The sequence below is a fragment of the Carcharhinus amblyrhynchos genome, chromosome 10 (assembly GCF_965287045.1).
Source record: "Carcharhinus amblyrhynchos chromosome 10, sCarAmb.v2.hapA, whole genome shotgun sequence".
Lineage (NCBI taxonomy): Eukaryota > Metazoa > Chordata > Chondrichthyes > Carcharhiniformes > Carcharhinidae > Carcharhinus > Carcharhinus amblyrhynchos.
In genome coordinates, this window is record NC_137333.1 from 43,002,514 (window position 1) to 43,021,725 (window position 19,212).

The 19,212-nt window shown below is 43.2% G+C and overlaps 1 long non-coding RNA gene across 1 annotated transcript in view; it reads left to right on the plus strand.

Moving 5' to 3' along the window:
• The first annotated feature begins 6 nt into the window (after window positions 1-6).
• The window catches only part of LOC145348893 (uncharacterized), a 64,412-nt gene continuing 45,206 nt past the window's right edge, over window positions 7-19,212 (plus strand). Inside the window, exon 1 of the long non-coding RNA XR_013888031.1 lies at window positions 7-386. This is a non-coding gene — a long non-coding RNA (uncharacterized LOC145348893). The remainder of the gene's footprint in view (window positions 387-19,212) is intronic.

Consider the following 19,212-nt stretch of genomic DNA (forward strand, 5'->3'; position numbering starts at 1 on the left):
GGAGTTAGTTTTCTTTTCAGTCAGTTTCGTTTCTGATGTGGTTTCCCCTCCCAGTGTGTCCTAATGTAATTTGAGTTTGTTTACTTGGTTTGACCCGAAAGAGCACTTTAAGTTAGTTTACTTGTTTGACCCGAAAGACCGACCCGAAAGAGCACCCCCCCCAGTCCAGCCGTTTTAACTGTGTGCAGAGTTTGCAGGTATCTTTAGCCTGAGATGGGGTGGGGATAATTTCAGCAGATTTGATTGTCTGCTGCTAAAGGTAAACACCTCCTGGCTGTACCACCTACAAGATCCGCCACATCTGCAAGGTCAAGGGCAGAAGATGCGTGGAAACATCATCACTTGGAAACTCTTTTCCAAACCCCACACTACCCTGACTTGGAAACGTAAGGCCAGAGTTTGGCATGAGCTATATAAATTGTCACTATAACCTGTAACTATAAATATAGTCCACGTCGTAAGTATAGTCAGAGTTGAAAGAGCTACACAATGTTTTGAAACAAATTGAACTGGAATTGCACTGTTTGTATTGAATGTTTGAACCTTTAAAAAATATTTCATGGTATATCAATTTCGTTGGCTAGACCAACATTTGTTGCCCATCCCTAATTGCCCATGAGAAGGTGGTGAGGAGCTGCCTTCTTGAGCTGCTGCAGCTCAGTTAGTGGTAGGCGTTGGGGAAATTTATAGAGCAAAGAGATCAAGGGGTCAGGTTCATAGCTCCTTGAAAGTGAAGTCACTGGTGGACAGAGTGGTGAAAAAGGCATTCGGCATGCTTGGTTTCATTGGTCAGAACATTGAATACAGGAGTTGGGACATTTTGTTGAAGTTGTACAAAACATCGGTACTGCCACACTTGGAATACTGGGTACAGTCCTTGTCATCTGATTTCTATAGAAAGGATATTATTAAATTGGAAAGAGTGCAGAAAAGATTTACCAAGATGCTACTGGGAGTTGATGCTTTGAGTTATGAGAGGCTGGAAAGACTGGGACTTTTTTCTCTGGAGCATAGAGGGCTAAGGGGTGATCTTATAGAGATCAGCTAGATAGTCAATATCTTTTCCCAAAGGTAGGGGAGTCTAAAACTAGAGGGCATAGGTTTAAGGTGAGAGGGGAGAGATACAAAAGTGTCCACAGGATGGTGAGTATCTGGAACAAGCTGCCAGAGGTAGTAGTAGAGGCAGGTACAATTTTGTCTTTAAAAAGCATTTAGACAGTTACATGTGTAAGATGGGTATAGAGGGATATGGGCTAAATGCGGGCAATTGGAACTAGCTTAGGGGTTTAAAAAAGAAGGATGGCATGGACAAGTTGGGCTGAAGGGCATGTTTTCATGCTGTAAACCTCTATGACTCTGTGATGTCATTACACCCATGGTGCTGCTGGAGAGGGATTTTCAGGATTCTGACTCAGCAACAGTGAAGGAATGGAAATATATTTCCAAATTAGGATAATGTGTGGCTTGGAAGGGAAGTTCCAAGTGGTGGTGTTCCTGTACATTCTTTTGCCCTCGATGTAGATAGTGGCAGTCGTGTTTGAAATGTGCTGACTAAGGACCCTTAGTGAATTGCTGTGATGCATCTGTAGATGGTACATACAGCTGCCACTGTGCGATGGTGGTGGCTGGAAAGATATTTGTGGATGGGGTGCCAATCAAGTGGGCTGCTTTGTCCTGGATGGTGTCAAGCTTCTCAAGTGTTGTTGGAGCTGCATTCATCCAGGAAATCAGGGTTCATTACATTACACTCCTGACATATACATTTTAGATGGTGGATGGGCATTGGAGAATCAAGAGGCAAGTTACTTGCTGCAGGACTTCTAGCCTCTGACCTGCTGTTCAGCCGCAGTAGTTATATTGCTGGTCCAGTTCAGTATCTGGCCAATAGTAACCCTGAGAATGTTCATAGTATGGGTTTCTGTAATGGTAATAGCGTTTAATGTCATGGTCTGATGGTTAGATTCTCTTTTGTTGGACGTACTCATTCTCTGACACTTGCGTGGAGTGTAGAGGAGAACATGCTCCTGTCAACATCAATGGGGACGAAGTAGAAAGGGTCAAGAGCTTGAGGTTTTTAGGTATCCAGATCATGGACGTTCTGTCCTGGTCCCCCCATGCCGTATCCGTTTCCCGATGGAAGAAAGTGGATGAAAGAGTGTCCAGGGGGTGGGGGTCTTTAATTATGATGGCTGCTTTGCCGAGGCAATGGGAAGTATAGACAGAGTCAGTGGATGGGAGGCTAGTTTGCGTGATGGATTGGGCTACATTTATGACCTTTTGTAGCTTCTTGTGGTCTTGGGCAGAGCAGGAGCCATACCAAGCTGTAATACAACCAGAAAGAGTGCTTTCTATGGTGCATCTGTAAAAGCTGGTGAGAGTTGTAGCTGACATGCCAATTTTTCTTAATCTTCTGAGAAGGTAGAGGCGTTGGTGGGCTTTCTTAACTATAATGTCAGCATGGAGAGACCAGGACAGATTGTTGGTGATCTGTACACCTAAAAACTTGAAGCTCTTGACCCTTTCTACTTCATCCACATTGATGTAGACAGGGGCATGTTCTCCTCTACGCTTCTTGAAGTCGATGACAATCTCCTTTGTTTTGTTGGCATTGAGGGAAAGATTATTGTTGCCGCACCAGTTCACCAGATTCTTAATCTCATTCCTGTACTCTATCTCGTCATTGTTTGAGATCCGACCTACTAAGGTGGAAAATTAAGTTGGAAGGGAATTTGGGGGCCGAGAACATAGCCTTGTGGGGCACTAGTGTCGAGGATGATCGTGGAGGAGGTGTTGTTACCTGTCCTTACTGATTTTGGTGTGTGGATTAGGAAGTCCAGGATCCACTTGCAGAGGGAGGAGCCAAGGCCCAGGTCACAGTTTGGAAATGAGTTTCATAGGTATTATGGTGTTGAAGGCTGGTCGACAAATAGGAGTCTGACATAGGTTATCTAGATGTTCCATAGTTGAATGCAGAGCCAGGGAGATGGCATCTGCTGTGGACTGGTTGCGGCGGTAGACAAACTATAACGGGATCCAGGCAGTCCAGGGTGCTGGAATTGATTCGTGCCATGACTAGCCTTTCAAAGCACTTCATAATTTTGGATGTCAGAGCTGCCAGACGATGGTCATTAAGCATTAATGAGGTCAAGAGCTGAGTGACCCTGGCGGAACTCAAACTGAAGGATTAAAAAGCAAGACATCGCTGGACTGGTCACGTAAGCTCGGAGGTGATGGATGAAAGGTACTTGGTGGAAATTAGAGCACAGGCGATTGAGCTTTATAAATTGCCGTATGAATAATAAACAGTCTTCTGGATCTTGGTAAATCCACATTTAAAGATAAATAAGTCTTTCAGAATGAGCTACTGTGTGTGGAACTTAAGCCTTTGCTGCAAGACATTCATATTATCCTCTGATTAATGGTGTCCACTCTGTTCATCCTCTTGCATTGGTGGAATAACTTCTTCTGTCTCCAATAATGGCACCCGGGAAAACTTTTGGCTTCACGCTCACTGCACCATATGATTTTGCTTCAACATGGTACTGGTAATGGACAAGCCAGGCACGCACCAGAGAATCTTTGGTATGAAATTAAATGTCAATTATAAATATAACCTGTAATGTAAATGGTGAGGTGCTATGAACAATACTGCACTTTATGTAATGTCAAATTTGAATTGTTATATGGTGTACTTTTGCCAGTTTTATGAATAAAGTATATTTTGGAGGTAAAAAGAAAGGCTGCGTGCATAGGACACAGAAAAAGCTACTGATCCAGATATGCTAGCTATAGTGCTGAATATCTATGTATCAGTATTAATCAACTAACCAACGTACTGCAGTACCGCTACAACATTGACGGATAGCTAAAATGACTAATTGCCCAGACATCTCCAGACAACTGAAACCCAATCAATTACTGTTCCATCGGCCTACTTTCAATCATCAGAAAAGTGATGCAGGAGAAGTCAGCAGTGTAATAGTCATCAATAGCTTGCACACCAATGAACAATTTGGGTTCCACAAAGACCACGTTCACTGGATATTCGGTAGTAAATGTCTGACCTCCTATACCTAAACAAAGCCTTTCCAGCATCTAGGAAACAAAAGTTAGGAGTCTGTTAGAATCCTCTCCGCTTGCCAGCTTGTGTGCAGCTAGAACAATGGGTCAAAAAGTTCAATAGCATCCAGGGAAAAGCAGTTTGTTTGATTGATAGACCTTCCATTACCTCAAATGTTACCCCCTCCATCCTTAAGGCACTGTGACTGTGGTGTGTGTGCTATCCATAGTATGCATAGGAGCAACTCACCAAGGCTTCATCCACGGTTCTTTCCAACCTACCATATAGGTGCCTGGGAATGCCGTCACCAAGTTCCCCATCAAGACATAAACCGTCCCAACTTGCATAAATCACATTCCCTCTTGTCGCTGGGTCAGAATCCTGGTACACCTTACCTAACTGCACTGTAGGAGCACCTTCACCTCAGGGTTTAATAGTTCAAGAAGGTGGTTAATCACAATGCACAGGGAATCATCTTAACTAGATGAAATGTTAAAATTAAGTACTGTGTGCTTCTACTAATTAATGATAATTTCCATGGTATTTCTCAAAGATGAAAAGGGAGTTCTCCCCTTGGCCTAACCAAATATTCTTTGTCAACAACACCTATTAATTCATCTAATTTGGCAGTTCTGGTACTATGTTGTCCACTAATTTGATACTGCATTTACCTCTGTAACAGTGACTACTTCAATTGTTATTTATTTGTTATGATGTGCTTTGGGTTGCAAACATTGCACCAGGATGTTAAATTCAGTTTCTGTTAAAATAAGGTTTATTAGTAACAAGTAAGCTTACATTGACATTACAATGGAGTTATTGTTGGGCCTAATCTGACATAATGATGTGAACTGCATTCTGCAGACTTCACCTTTCCTGAAGTTGGAAGCAGCACTTTCAGTTGCAAATGGAGAGCTGATACTATAAGAAGGTGGCTAAAGCTCTCTCTTCACATATTGTCCTTGTTGTTTGCTCACAGTTGCTAATCATGACTCTCCACACATCTCTATGCCATGATATTGGAACTGGGCAAGAAGAGGCCACCCATGTTGTCAGCATTAAGTAGCATATTGAGCCAGTACCGAAAGATTGTTTTTACTAGGGGCAAATGGAAAACAAGGGAAACTGAGAATTCTCACTATGGTTCAGTACATCGTTTACCTCACAAGTTACAATTATTGACTAAATAAGGACTGGTGAGTTATTTTGACATACTGAGGTAGAAATTGATATGTGTTCTATTTGTTTTTGAGGATAAAAGGGGCATAATGTATGCTAATTTCTGAGGATGTGGTCCTTCATCTTGTCTGAGTAGGTGATATAGCTGCACCATATTGATCCTCACTATTTTTTGATATCCATGGCACCATCAATTGAAATATTTAAAGAAGTGTTCTATGTCAGATTTAGAATCTTGTCACAAAATACATGAAAAACTAGTTGGAGCATGTACCTTGCAACCTCTAACTAATTTATCCAATTCTACAATAACCTACTCAATGGTGCTTAAAAGTTCCACTGAAGAAATGGCAGGAATTGTTTTTAACATTCTGTTCTGTGGAAAACAAGGATGCTCCTTCCAGCTCCACAGCACTAACGGTAGGCAGCTGCCAGTCCTTATTTAGTCAATAATTGTAACTTGTGAGGTAAATGATGTACTGATCCGTAGTGAGAATTCTCAGTTTCCCTTGATCTCCATTTGCCCCCTAGTAGAAACAATCTTTCAGTACTAGCTCAATATGCTACTTAATGCTGACAAGATGGGTGGCCTCTTCTTGCCCCATTCCAATATCATGGCATAGAGATGTGTGGAGAGTCATGATTAGCAACTGTGAGCAGACAACAAGGACAATATGTGAAGAGAGAGCTTTAGTCGCCTTCTTACTGGTATCAGCTCTCCATTTGCAACTGGAAGTGCTGCTTCCAGCTACAGGAAAGGTGAGGTCTGCCATCCTTCTGGGTCCTTAGAAGCAGCTTCTGGGAGATTCGACGACCCTCAGCACATCTGAAAAGCAGTTGATGCACAGTTTGAAGTTCCCTCATGCAATTCCTCAAGTCAAATTGCCAATTACATTGAGACTGTATCCCTCAAAAACAAAACTAGGAAATGACGGTTTCACAGCATTTACTGGATCACACTTTGTGGCAGATACAGAGAGAAATTGGAGGGATCTTACCAGTGATGCCATCATCCTTGTTCATTGTTAGGAAACTGGGGGTTGGAGGGCAGGGGAACAACAACTGCAAATATTGGCCATTTGAAATGAAAACAAAACCTGCTTGAAATAGGCGTCAGAATATTCAGCATCCAGAAAGGGAAAAGACAGGTGGCCATTTCAGGTGTACACTTCATTGAGTAAAAATTGGAAATGAGAATGATTTGATTTATTATTGTCACATGTACTAACATAGAGTAAAAAGTATTATTTCTTGCGCGCTATACAGACAAAAACATACCATTCATAGAGAAGGAAATGAGAGAGTGCAGAATGTCATGTCACAGTCATAGCTAGGATGTAAAGAAAGATCAACGTAATGCAAGATAAGTCCATTCAGAAGTCTGACAGCCATGATGTGGGTATGCTGGCGTTGGACTGGCGTAAACACAGTAAAAAGCCTGACAACACCAGGTTTTAGTCCAACCTATTTATTTGATAATATACTCACCTGACGAAGGGGCTAACCCGAAAGCTTGTGAGTATATTATCAAATAAATAGGTTGGACTAAAACCTAAGTCTGACAGCAGCAGAGAAGAAACTGTTCTTGAGTCGATTGGTACATGAGCTCAGACTTTTGTATCTTTCTCGGAAGAAGCAGTTGGAAGGGAGAATGTCCAGTATGCATGGGGTCCTTAATTATGCTGGCTGCTTTGCTGAGGGCAAGTGTAGACAAAGTTAATGGATGGGAGGCTGGCTTGCATGAAGGATTGGGCTACATTCACAATCTTTTGTAGTTCCTTGCGGTCTTGGGCAGAGTCGGAGCCGTACAAAGCTGTGCTACAATCAGAAAGAATGCTTTCTATGGTGCATCTGTAAAAGTTGGTGAGAGTCGTAGCTGACATGCCAAATTTCCTTAGTCTTCTGAGAATGTAGAGGCGTTGGTGGGCTTTCTTAACTTTAGTGTCGGCATGGAGGGACCAGGATAGGTTGTTGCTGATCTCTCCATCTAAAAACTTAAAGCTCTCGACCCTTTCTACTTTGTGCCCGTTGATGTGGACAGGGTCATGTTCTCCTTTTACATGAAGTCGATGACAATCTCCTTCGTTTTGTTGACATTGAGGGAGAGATTATTGTTGCAAGTTCACCAGATTCTCTGTCTCATTCCTGTACTCTGTCTCGTCATTGTTTGAAATCCGACCCACTACGGTGGTGTCATCAGCAAACTTAAAAATGGAATTGGAGGGGAATTTGGCCATACAGTTATAGATGTACAAGGAGTAGGAGGTTGAGAACACAGCCTTGTGGAGCATCGGCGTTGAGGATGATTGTGGAGAAGGTATTGTTGCTTATCCTTACTGATTGTGGTCTGTGATTTAGGAAGTTCAGGATCCAGTCGCAGAGGGAGATGCCAAGGCCCAGGCGACAGAGTTGGAGATGAATTTCGTGGGAATAATTGAAGGCTGAGCTGTAGTCAATAAATAGGAGTCTGACGTTGTTACCTAGGTGTTCCAGGTGTGCAGGGCCAGGGAAATGGCATCTGCTGTGGACCTGTTGCAGCAGTATGGTGGATACAGGCAGTCCGGGAGGCTGGAATTGATTTATGCCACGACTAACCTTTCGAAGCACTTCATAATGTTGGCCTACTTTACCATTATTCATTCAGCATACACTGATTGTAGTGTGGACGTCAATGCCCTGACTAAGAGTCATTAACAACAGTTCAGTCTTGTGACCTTTTTTAAAGAAAACCCCCTGACAGCTCATTACAATATTTTGTATATGAAAAAAACCATCAAGGGTTTTTATTTAAAAGAGCAGGATTTTTCTGCTCAAGATCATTGCACTTATTGTAACTGGGTGAATCTTTTTATTAGTACTAACTGGGTTAGTTAGTTACTTTCCTGCATGACCCTGAGTAATACAACACATTTTCAGATTTAAAAACAGTACCAAACTTTTGCGTAATTCCCCCATGAAGAGTGGAAAGTTAATTGTTTTCTACTAAGGGTACTCGTTTTCATGAATTTTGTTCTGTGACAATTCTTACCCATGGACTCCAGACATCGCACTTAATTACTAGAAGTATTGTAGTTATATGTTGGTACTTGTTTAACACTTAGGCGTAAAAGATCACTTTGTTCTATTTTGAGGAGCAAGGGATTCATCTAATATGGGGGTCAATACTCATCCATCAACTAACGTGACTGAAATTAATGATCTGGTCATTTTTGGATTACCATTCCAGGGATCTTGTTGAGCACCAATTGACTGGCGCCAGGTTCAAATTAATTGTGGGAAAGGTGAAATCCACAGAGGTAGTTAAATCTTTGTCGGCAGTTTTCTTTAACATAAGCAATAAACACCATTGCTTCATCGCTGACTTCAAAATATGGGCCATTGTATTTATACAGATGCTTGATGTAGAACATCATTCCAAGGTGAATACAGAAATGTAATCAAAGTAAGGAACGAAACTTTAAGAGGGGAAGACTAAACATTTGGTCAAAGAGGAAGGTATTAAGAAAGACATAAAAGGAGGAGGAAGTGGTATGATTTAAAGTATTATAAAGCTAAAGTCTACAAATTATGAATGGATGAGGTTTTGACATTAAATGGGCTGAGCTGGAGTGAAGGTGGTTGATGTAAGTAAAGCATCAAAGAGCCTCATTTTAGTTGTTCAGACGTAGTGTCCCGTATCGGAAACATAATGATTGTTTCTTAATTGTGTACATTCAATGCAACAGATTATTTGTAAAAGATGTAACTACGTGGAACTGGTGAGGATGAGAGAATTAAAGGACACACTGCTAACTCAGAAATAGGATAACAAGACAGTAATTTACCTTTATTTCCAAGGTAACCCCACAACAGTGAAGTCTCAGAACTTTAAGATTGGATTTTAACATTAGTAGATGGTTAGTTTTCCATCGTGGTCCTCATGTGCTGACAACATGTATCACTGCCTACGTGGAGACTTGTTTGTTAAAATGCATGCAGGCCGATTAACTTGGTACACAGAACAAAAACAACAATATAATAAAGATATAACAGGTTATACTTCTCATCACTCTGTAGGTAAGGAGTCTCCTTCAACAGCAGAAAATATCAGGGTTTGAAATAATTGTTAGAATGTAAGAGGAGCAGGAGAAGACCAAATGCATCAACAAGACAGCTCTGCTGTTCAGTAATATAATTTCTGATAATATAATGAGTTCCCGCCAAAGGGACTTCAAAGCTACCTTAGTCAATTTGATTTGCCTAATCTATATGAAGACTAAAATGTTCCTAATTATTGCAGTTATTTTCCCACAAGCTCCCATATTGCTAAATGTTCTGTGGCCTATGTATACCTAATGTTAGTAGACCTATAAACTACTCCCAGCAGTGACTTCTTTCCGACGTATATTCTCCATTTCAGGATTGGTAGCTTGGGTTACTGGGTTTGTGTTTGTCCGTGATCTCTTATGGTATGGAGAGGTGGGATGGGTGACACACAATGACACATGTCTCATCACTGGCAGTAAATTTTAGCAGGGTACTTCAGTCCTGAATGCAGACATTCCAAAAATATGCACACATGGTCTATACTGGATTTGTGTAAATTTGACTGACTTCAAGAGTTGCCCAGTTATTAATTATTTTAGGTTGGAGGTAATTGATTAAAATGTTCACTTAATCTAAAATAAAACCTACTATGATGTTGAAAGTTTCAGTGGTAAAATTGTTCCAGAAGCTATTACACATTTACTGTCACATAGCTATTAATTACCAGTCATTTCCTATTTACAGAACCACTGTAAACCACTTAGTTACACGTGGAATAAACCACAGCGCCAAACCAGGATGACTATCTGTAGCTGTGATGTTATCATCATACTTGTGAAACAAAGGACTTTCTGATGTGTTTCCTTATTTCCGGTCAGATATGAGTTTGGAAATCATTCTGCACATATGACTGCTTGGAAAACTTTCACACAAATCAGGAAAAAAGGACTGTTGCTGCAGTTTTCAAATTGCAACTGTTAGCAGATTTAAATCGCCGTTTTCATTAACTCTGGTATCAGCAGGACAGACTTGCAGCCAAAGTTCCACAGCATACTGGGGGAGGTAATTACTTTCCATCCCTCTTTCAGATTTCAGTTCCAGGGCTATGTGTTGCTGGAGTGCCATTCTGCCACTTCCTGTTTAACAGCTGTATTCACCACTGGTCCTTGCTGACTGGCCACCCGTTATACGACTTTTCTCAATAACATTGTTTAAGAACTTTAATTTGTGTCTGAAATTAAAATTTTCAAAGTTAGCTAATCATACATTTCTAATGTCCCTCAGAGTGGCAATAGTTAACTAGCTGACAGCAGGAAAAAAAAGGTTGTCTTGTCTGCAGCTGGACACGACAGCTCAGTGACTATCACTGTTGGCTGTGCAGAAACATAGATTTGGGCCAGTGTCTGTGCATTCCCCTCGTGCTTGCGTGGGTTTTCTCTGGGTGCTCCAGTTTCCTCCCATACTCCAAAGATGTGCTCTTAGGCTGATTGGTGTAACAAATTGTCCCTAAATTAGTCTCCCCTCAATCTGGTTTCCAATGTGGAGTGCCATAAGCGCAGACAAGGGTCATGGGTGGAAGAGGGGACTCACAATGTTGAAATGGCGGCGCGGGCTCATTGGACCAAAGGGCCTGTTTCCCGTGCTGTGTTGTTCTTTGTTCTTTGACATTGAATTTAGAGTTTCCATAGTGCAGAAGGAGACTATTTGGCCCATGAGGCTTGCACCAACAACAATCTCACCCAAGCCCTATCCCCACACCCTCATGTATTTACCTTGCTAATTCCCCTGACACCAAGGATTAAATTAGCGTAGCCAATCAAAATAACCCACACATTTTTAGATTGTGGGAAGAAATTGGAACACCCAGAGGAATCCCATGGAGACACAGGAAGAACGTGTAAACTCCACACAGTCACCCGATGCTAGAATTGAACTCGGGTCCTTGGCGCTATGAATAGCGGTCCTAACTACTGTGTACCGTGCCACCCGAGAATATCTCTCAATGATACTGAATCCATCAAACATTCCCTTGATGATGATATAATGTGTAGCAAAGCGCAAGTTTGATGATGGTAACTCCCAGGATGTTCAAAGTGGGGGATTCAGTCATTGAATTACAAGGGACAATGGTTAGATCCCTCTTGTTGGAGATAGTCACTGCCTGGCCCTTGTGTGCTGCAAATGTTACTTGCAACTTACCAGCCCATGCCTGAATGTTATCCAGGTATTCCTGTGTTTGAAATGGATTGCTTCACTATCTGAGGAGTTATGAATGGTACAGAACATTATGCATGAGCGAACATCGCCACTTTTGACTTTATGGTGGAAGGAAGGTCATTGATGAAGCACCTGATGATGATTTGGCCTAGGACACTATTATGATGGTTTTCTTATTGTATTTGAAATTATCATTCCCTTCAAGTAACTAGACAAAGTCACAGAATGGTTTAAGATGATTTTTTTAAAGAAGATTATTGCTATAGAACTCTGAATGAAGTCATTCAGACCGTTCAGAGTGAAAAATTCAGAAATACAGAGGCAATTAAACTCTCAGCTTCAAGTACAAGTAATTAGCATACACCAATTAAAAGAATAGGAGGTGTCTCCACCCATAGTTATTTATTAAGGTTACATCATATTAAAGTATAGGTTTTAAAACCAGTCATTGTCACCTTACTTAATTATAATATCCAACTGATAGCAGGATTTTACTTGCTTTAATTGAGTATTGGTTTCCCCTATCTTTTAGGCATCCCAGCTGTGTCTGGATATTAGAACATGGATCACTCCCTTGTCCAATGCAAGTTTTAAAGGCATTTTCCCAGCATAGCATCTTTCTCTCTTATCTGAAGGTCAGGTGTCTGGAACTAGCTGCTTACTATCCTGCAGTTAAACATTGTGTAGGCTTTTGAGAATTGTCTCTGTTAACCCTTTCACTTGATACTTATTTTCCTCCATACTATTAGTATGGGTGTTAATCCCCCTCAGACACTACCCTGAGGAACTCTTGCAGCAATGTCTTGGGATTGAGATGACTGATGTCCGACAACTACAACCACCTTTACTTTTGCCAAGTATGATTCCAACCAGTGGAGAGTATTCATTCTTCCAGTGGAGCAGGCAGAGAGGGCAGTGATTTTTGAGGGGAGAGCTGGAAGACAAGATAAGTTTATTTTCACTTACTTTTTTCTAATTTTCTTTTTCTGAGCAGCCGGAAACTGGAAGTAGGCCGCAAAGAGATCTGGGAAGGTTTTTTTTTCCCCAATAAATTTGTATGGGGAGGAAACCCGAGGCACTGCATGTGAAGTGTTCCCACCCTCTCCTCCTCTAACCTAAGAAAAAGATTCGGAGTGAGAGTAGGTGAGTTTTTTTTTCTTCTTTTAAGAACATAAGAACATAAGAAATAGGAGCAGGAGTAGGCCATCTGGCCCTTCGAGCCTGCCCCGCCATTCAATAAGATCATGGCTGATCTGTCGTGGCTCAGTTCCACTTTCCCGCCCTCTCCCCATAACCCTTAATCCCCTCTCTTATCAAAAACCCATCAACCCGCTTCTTAAAAATATTTAGCGAGGCAGCCTCCACCACTTCAACGGGCAGAGAATTCCAGAGATTCACCACCCTTTGAGTGAAGAAGTTCCTCCTCAACTCCGTTCTGAACCGCCCCCCCTTTATCTTGAGGCTGTGCCCCCTAGTCCTACTGTCTTTTTTGAGCGGGAAGAGTCTTTCCACCTCTATCCTATCCATCCCATTCATCATCTTATACGTCTCAATGAGATCTCCCCTCATTCTTCTAAACTCTAACGAGTACAAGCCTAGTTTATTCAGCCTCTCCTCATAGCTCAACCCCCTCAACTCCGGTATCAGCCTAGTAAACCTCCTCTGCACTCCCTCCAAGGCCAAAATATCCTTGCGCAGGTGCGGCGCCCAAAACTGCACACAGTACTCCAGCTGCGGCCTCACCAATGCCCTATACAGCTGCAGCAAGACCTCCCTACTTTTATATTCAATCCCCCTCGCTATGAAGGCCAGCATCCCATTCGCCTTCCTGACCACCTGCTGCACCTGCAGGCTGGGTTTTTGCGACTCATGCACAAGGACCCCGAGGTCCCTCTGCACCGTCGCCTGCTGCAGTTTTTCGCCACGTAAGTAATTTTTCTCTTTCATTTCTTAGTAAGTTAGCAGGGAAGTCAGTGCAGGTCGTGCGATGTTTCTCCTGTGGTATGTTTGAGATGAGGGACGCCATTAGTGTCCCAGCTGAGTACACCTGTAGGAAGTGCACCCAATTCCAGCTCCTTGAAGACCGTGTTAGGGAACTGGAGCTAGAACTGGATGAACTCAGGATTATTTGGGAGGCAGAGACAGTTATAGATAAAAGCTACAGGGAGTTTCATACTCCTATGAATGAGGATACTTGGATGACTGTTAGAAGCGGTAAGAAGCAGTCAGTGCAACAATCTCCTGTGGCCGTTCCTCTGTATAACAAGTACACTGTTTTGGATTCTGTTGGGGAGGACGACTTACCAGGGGTAAACCATGGGGTACAGGTCTCTGGCACAGGGTCTGTCCCTGGCACAGGGTCTGTCCCTGCTGCTCAGAAGGGAAATAGTAGAGCATTAGTTATTAGGGACTCCATAGTTAGGGGGACAGATAAGAGATTCTGTGTGAATGAGAGAGACTCGCAGTTGGTGTGTTGTCTCCCAGATGCCAGGGTCCATGATGTCTTGGATCGTGTTTATGAGATCATTAGGGGAGAAGAGGACTAGCCCCAAGTTGTGGTCCACAAAGGCACCAATGACATAGGTAGGAAAAGGGATGGGAATGTAGGGCAGAAATTCAGGGAGTTAGGGTGGAAGCTTAGAACTAGGACAAACAGAGTTGTTATCTCTGGTTTGTTGTCCATGCCACATGCTCGCAAGGAGAGGAATAGGGAGAGAGAGCAGTTGAACACATGGCTACAGGAGTGGTGTAGGAGGGAAGGATTCAGATACCTGGATAATTGGGGCTCATTCTGGAGTAGATGGGACCTCTAGAAATGGAATAGTCTACACCTGGACCAGAGGAGTACCAATATCCTGGCGGGTAAATTTGCTAATGCTCTTCAGGAGAGTTTAAACTAATGCAGCAGGGGGATGGTAACCTGGATTGTTGCTCCAGTGTACAGGAGGATGTGAGTAGTGAAGTCATGAGTAAGGTTCCAAGGTCACAGGAGTGTACCGGCAGGCAGGAAGGTGGGGTTTGAAGCGTGTCTACTTCAATGCCAGGAGCATCCGGAATAAGGTGGGTGAACTTGCAGCGTGGGCTGGAACCTGGGACTTTGATGTTGTGGCCATTTTGGAGACATGGATTGAGCAGGGACAGAAGTGGTCGATTGAGGGAACCGTAGTTTACTAAAGAAGTTGAATCTCTTGTGAAGAGAAAGAAGGAGACTTATGTAAAGATGAGACGTGAAGGCTCAGTTAGGGTACTTGAGAATTACAAGTTAACCAGGAAGGACCTAAAGGGAGAGCTACGAAGAGCCAGGAAGGGACATGAGAAGTCTTTGGCAGGTAGGATCAAGGAAAACCCTAAAGCTTTCTATAGGTATGTCAGGAATATAAGAATGAATAGGGTAAGATTAGGGCCAGCGAAGGACTGTAGTGGGAAGTTGTGTGTGGAGTCCAAAGAGATAGGAGAGGCGCTAAATGAATATTTTTCGTCAGTATTCACGCAGGAAAGCGAATACTGAGATACAGGCTATTAGACTAGACTGGATTGAGGTTCATAAGGAGGAGGTGTTTGCAATTCTGGAAAGTGTAAAAATAGATAAGTCCCCTGGGCCAGATGGGATTTATCCTAGGATTCTCTGGGAAGTTAGGAGATTGCAGAACCTTTGGCTTTGATCTTTATGTCGTCATTGTCTGCAGGAATAGTGCCAGAAGACTGGAGGATAGCAAATGTTGACCCCTTGTTCAAGTAGGGGAGTAGAGACAACCCTGGTAATTATAGATCAGTGAGCCTTACCTCTGTTGTGGGCAAAGTTTTGGAAAGGATTATAAGAGATAGGATTTATAATCATCTGGAAAGGAACAATTTGATTAGGAATAGTCAATACGGTTTTGTGAAGGGTAGGTCATGCCTCAAACCTTCTGGAGTTCTTTGATAAAATGACCAAAGAGGTGGATGAGGGTAAAGCAATTGATGTGGTGTATATGGACTTCAGTAAAGCATTTGACAATGTTCCCCACAGTAGGCTATTGCAGGAAATAGAGGCATGGGATTGAGGATGATTTTGCAGTTTGGAACAGAAATTGGTTAGCTGAAGGAAGATAGAAGGTGGTGGTTGATGGGAAATGTTCATCCTGGAGTTCAGTTACTACTGGTGTACCACAAGGATCTGTTTTGGGGCCACTACTGTTTGTCATTTTTATAAATGACCTGGATGAGGGCTTAGAAGGATGGGTTTGTTAATTTTTTGTATGATACTAAAGTTGGTGGAGTTGTAGACAGTATGGAAGGATGTTGCAGGTTATAGAGGGACATAGATAAGCTACAGAGCTGGGCTGAGAGATGGTAAATGGAGTTTATCTCAGATACAGGCTGAGATAGCCTGTATCTCAGTATTCGCTTTCCTGCGTGAATACTGACGAAAAATATTCATTTAGCGCCTCTCCTATCTCTTTGGACTCCACACACAACTTCCCACTACAGTCCTTCGCTGGCCCTAATCTTACCCTATTCATTCTTATATTCCTGACATACCTATAGAAAGCTTTAGGGTTTTCCTTGATCCTACCTGCCAAAGACTTCTCACGTCCCTTCCTGGCTCTTCGTAGCTCTCCCTTTAAGTCCTTCATGGTTAACTTGTAATTCTCAAGTGCCCTAACTGAGCCTTCACGTCTCATCTTTACATAAGTCTCCTTCTTTCTCTTCACAAGAGGTTCAACTTCTTTAGTAAACTACGGTTCCCTCAATCGACCACTTCTGTCCCTGCTCAATCCATGTCTCCAAAATGGCCACAACATCAAAGTCCCAGGAAAAATGTGAGGTGATTCACTTTGGAAGGAGTAATAGGAATACAGAGTACTGAGCTAATGGTAGGATACTTGGTAGTGTAGATAAGAACATAAGAAATAGGAGCAGGAGTAGGCCATCTGGCCCTTCGAGCCTGCCCCGCCATTCAGTAAGATCATGGCTGATCCGTCGTGGCTCAGTTCCACATTCCCGCCCTCTCCCCATAACCCTTAATCCCTTCTCTTATCAAAAACCCATTAGCCCTCTTCTTAAAAATATTTAGCGAGGTAGCCTCCACCACTTCAACAGGCAGAGAATTCCAGAGATTCACCACCCTTTGAGTGAAGAAGTTCTTCCTCAACTCTGTTCTAATCCGCCCCCCCTTTATCTTGAGGCTATGCCCCCTAGTCCTACTGTCCTTTCTGAGCGGGAAGAGTCTCTCCACCTCTATCCTATCCATCCCATTCATCATCTTATATGTCTCAATGAGATCTCCCCTCATTCTTCTAAACTCTAACGAGTACAAGCCTAGTTTATTCAGCCTCTCTTCATAGCTCAACCCCCTCAACTCCGGCATCAGCCTAGTAAACCTCCTCTGCACTCCCTCCAAGGCTAAAATATCCTTGCGTAAGTACGGCGCCCAAAACTGCACACAGTACTCCAGCTGCGGCCTCACCACTGCCCTATACAGCCGCAGCAAGACCTCCCTACTTTCATATTCAATCCCCTCGCTATGAAGGCCAGCATCCCATTCGCCTTCCTGACCACCTGCTGCACCTGCAAGCTGGGTTTTTGCGACTCATGCACAAGGACCCCGAGGTCCCTCTGCACCGCCGCCTGCTGCAGTTTTTCTCCATGTAAGTAATAATCCTTCCTACCATTATTCCTACCAAAGTGGACCACCTCGCACTTGCCGACATTAAATTCCATTAGCCAGTTCCTGGCCCATTCGCCCAGCCTATCTAGATCCTTCTGCAGACTCTCCACACCCTCCGCACAATTTGCCTTTCCACCAGTCTTGGTGTCATCAGCAAATTTCGACACCATACACTCGGTTCCCTCCTCCAGATCATTTATATAAATGGTAAATAGCTGAGGCCCCAGCACCGACCCCTGAGGCACTCCATTAGTCACCAACCGCCAATCCGAATAGCACCCATTGACCCCCACTCTCTGCCTCCTATTTGACAACCAGTCCTCTATCCACGCTAACACCCTACCCCCAACTCCATGTCCCCTGACCTTCTGCAGTAACCTCTTGTGAGGTACCTTGTCAAACGCCTTCTGAAAATCAAGAAAGACCACATCCACCGGCTCTCCTCTATCCACCGCCCTAGACACATCCTCATAGAACTCCAGTAAATTTGTCAGACACAACTTTCCCTTAACGAAACCGTGCTGCGTCTGCTCTATCAAGCAATTCCCCTCAAGATGCCTCGCTATTTCCTCCTTGATGACGGATTCTAACATTTTACCTACAACAGACGTTAAACTAACCGGCCTATAATTCCCCGCCTTTTGCCTGGCACCCTTCTTAAACAACGGCGTAACATTAGCCGCTTTCCAATCTTCCGGCACTTCCCCGGAATCCAGCGACGTCTGGAAAATAACCACCAAGGCATCCACTATCACCTCTGCCATTTCTTTCAGAACCCTCGGATGCATTCCATCCGATCCTGGGGACTTGTCCACAATCAGCCCCTCCAGTCTGTCAAGCACCACCTCTCTAGTAACAGTAATGTCATCGAGACCCTCCAGTCCTACCACCGTTCCATCTCTAACACCCGGCAAATTATTCACGTCCTCCTCTGTGAAGACCGAAACAAAAAAGTTATTCAAGACCTCAGCCATTTCCCCATCCCCTACCACTAAGTCCCCCTTCTCATCCTCTAAGGGTCCAACGTTCACCCTAGCCAGCCTCTTCCTTTTTATATACTTATAAAAACTCTTGCTATCCTTTTTTCTATTAAGCGCTAGCCCAGCTTCATAGTTTATGAGCAGAGAGATCTCAGTGTCCATGTGCATAGATCCCTGAAAGTTGGCACCCAGGTTGATAGGGTTGTTAAGGAGGTGTACAGTGTGTTAGCTTTCATTGATAGAGGGATTGAGTTTCGGAGCCATGAAGTCATGTTGCAACTATATAAAACTCCACACTTGGAGTATTGCGTACAGTTCTGATCGTCGCATTATAGGAAGGATGTGGAAGCATTGGAAAGGGTGCAGAGGAGATTTACCAGGATGTTGCTTGGTATGGTGGGAAGGTCTTAAGAGGAAAGGCTGAGTGACTTGAGGCTATTTTCATTAGAGAGAAGAAGGTTAAGAGGTGACTTAATAGAAACTTACAAGATCAGAGGATTAGATAGGGTGGACAGTCTGAACCTTTTTCCTTGGATGGTGGTGGCTAGTACAAGGGGACATAGCTTTAAATTGAGGGGTGATAGATATAGGACAGATGTCAGAGGTAGGTTCTTTACTCAGAGAGTAGTAGGGGCATGGAATGCCCTTCCTGCAATAGTAGTGGACTCGTCAACATTAAGGGCATTTAAAGGGTCATTGGGTAAGCATATGGATGATATTGGAATAGTGTAGGTTAGATGGACTTTAGATTGGTTTCACAGGTCAGCGCAACATCGAGGGCCGAAGGGCCTGTACTGCGCTGTAATGTTCTATGTTCTATTCCCCAATTCCCATTGACTCCAATTTTGCTAGGGATAATTGATATCATACTCAATCAATGTGGCCTTGATATCAAGGATAGTCACTCTCACCTTACACTGTGCTGGGCGGAAGCCAGACTGAGAAAACTCAAAACTAGATTTTCAGGAAATTAAGACTGGAATAGGGAGTCGAGAACAGTTAAGAATCCTGCAATGATATCTCAGAATTCTGATAGAGAGGATAGATGCATCAAGAGTGAAATATTTGAGGAGAGCGGTGATTATAGTGATTTCAAAGGG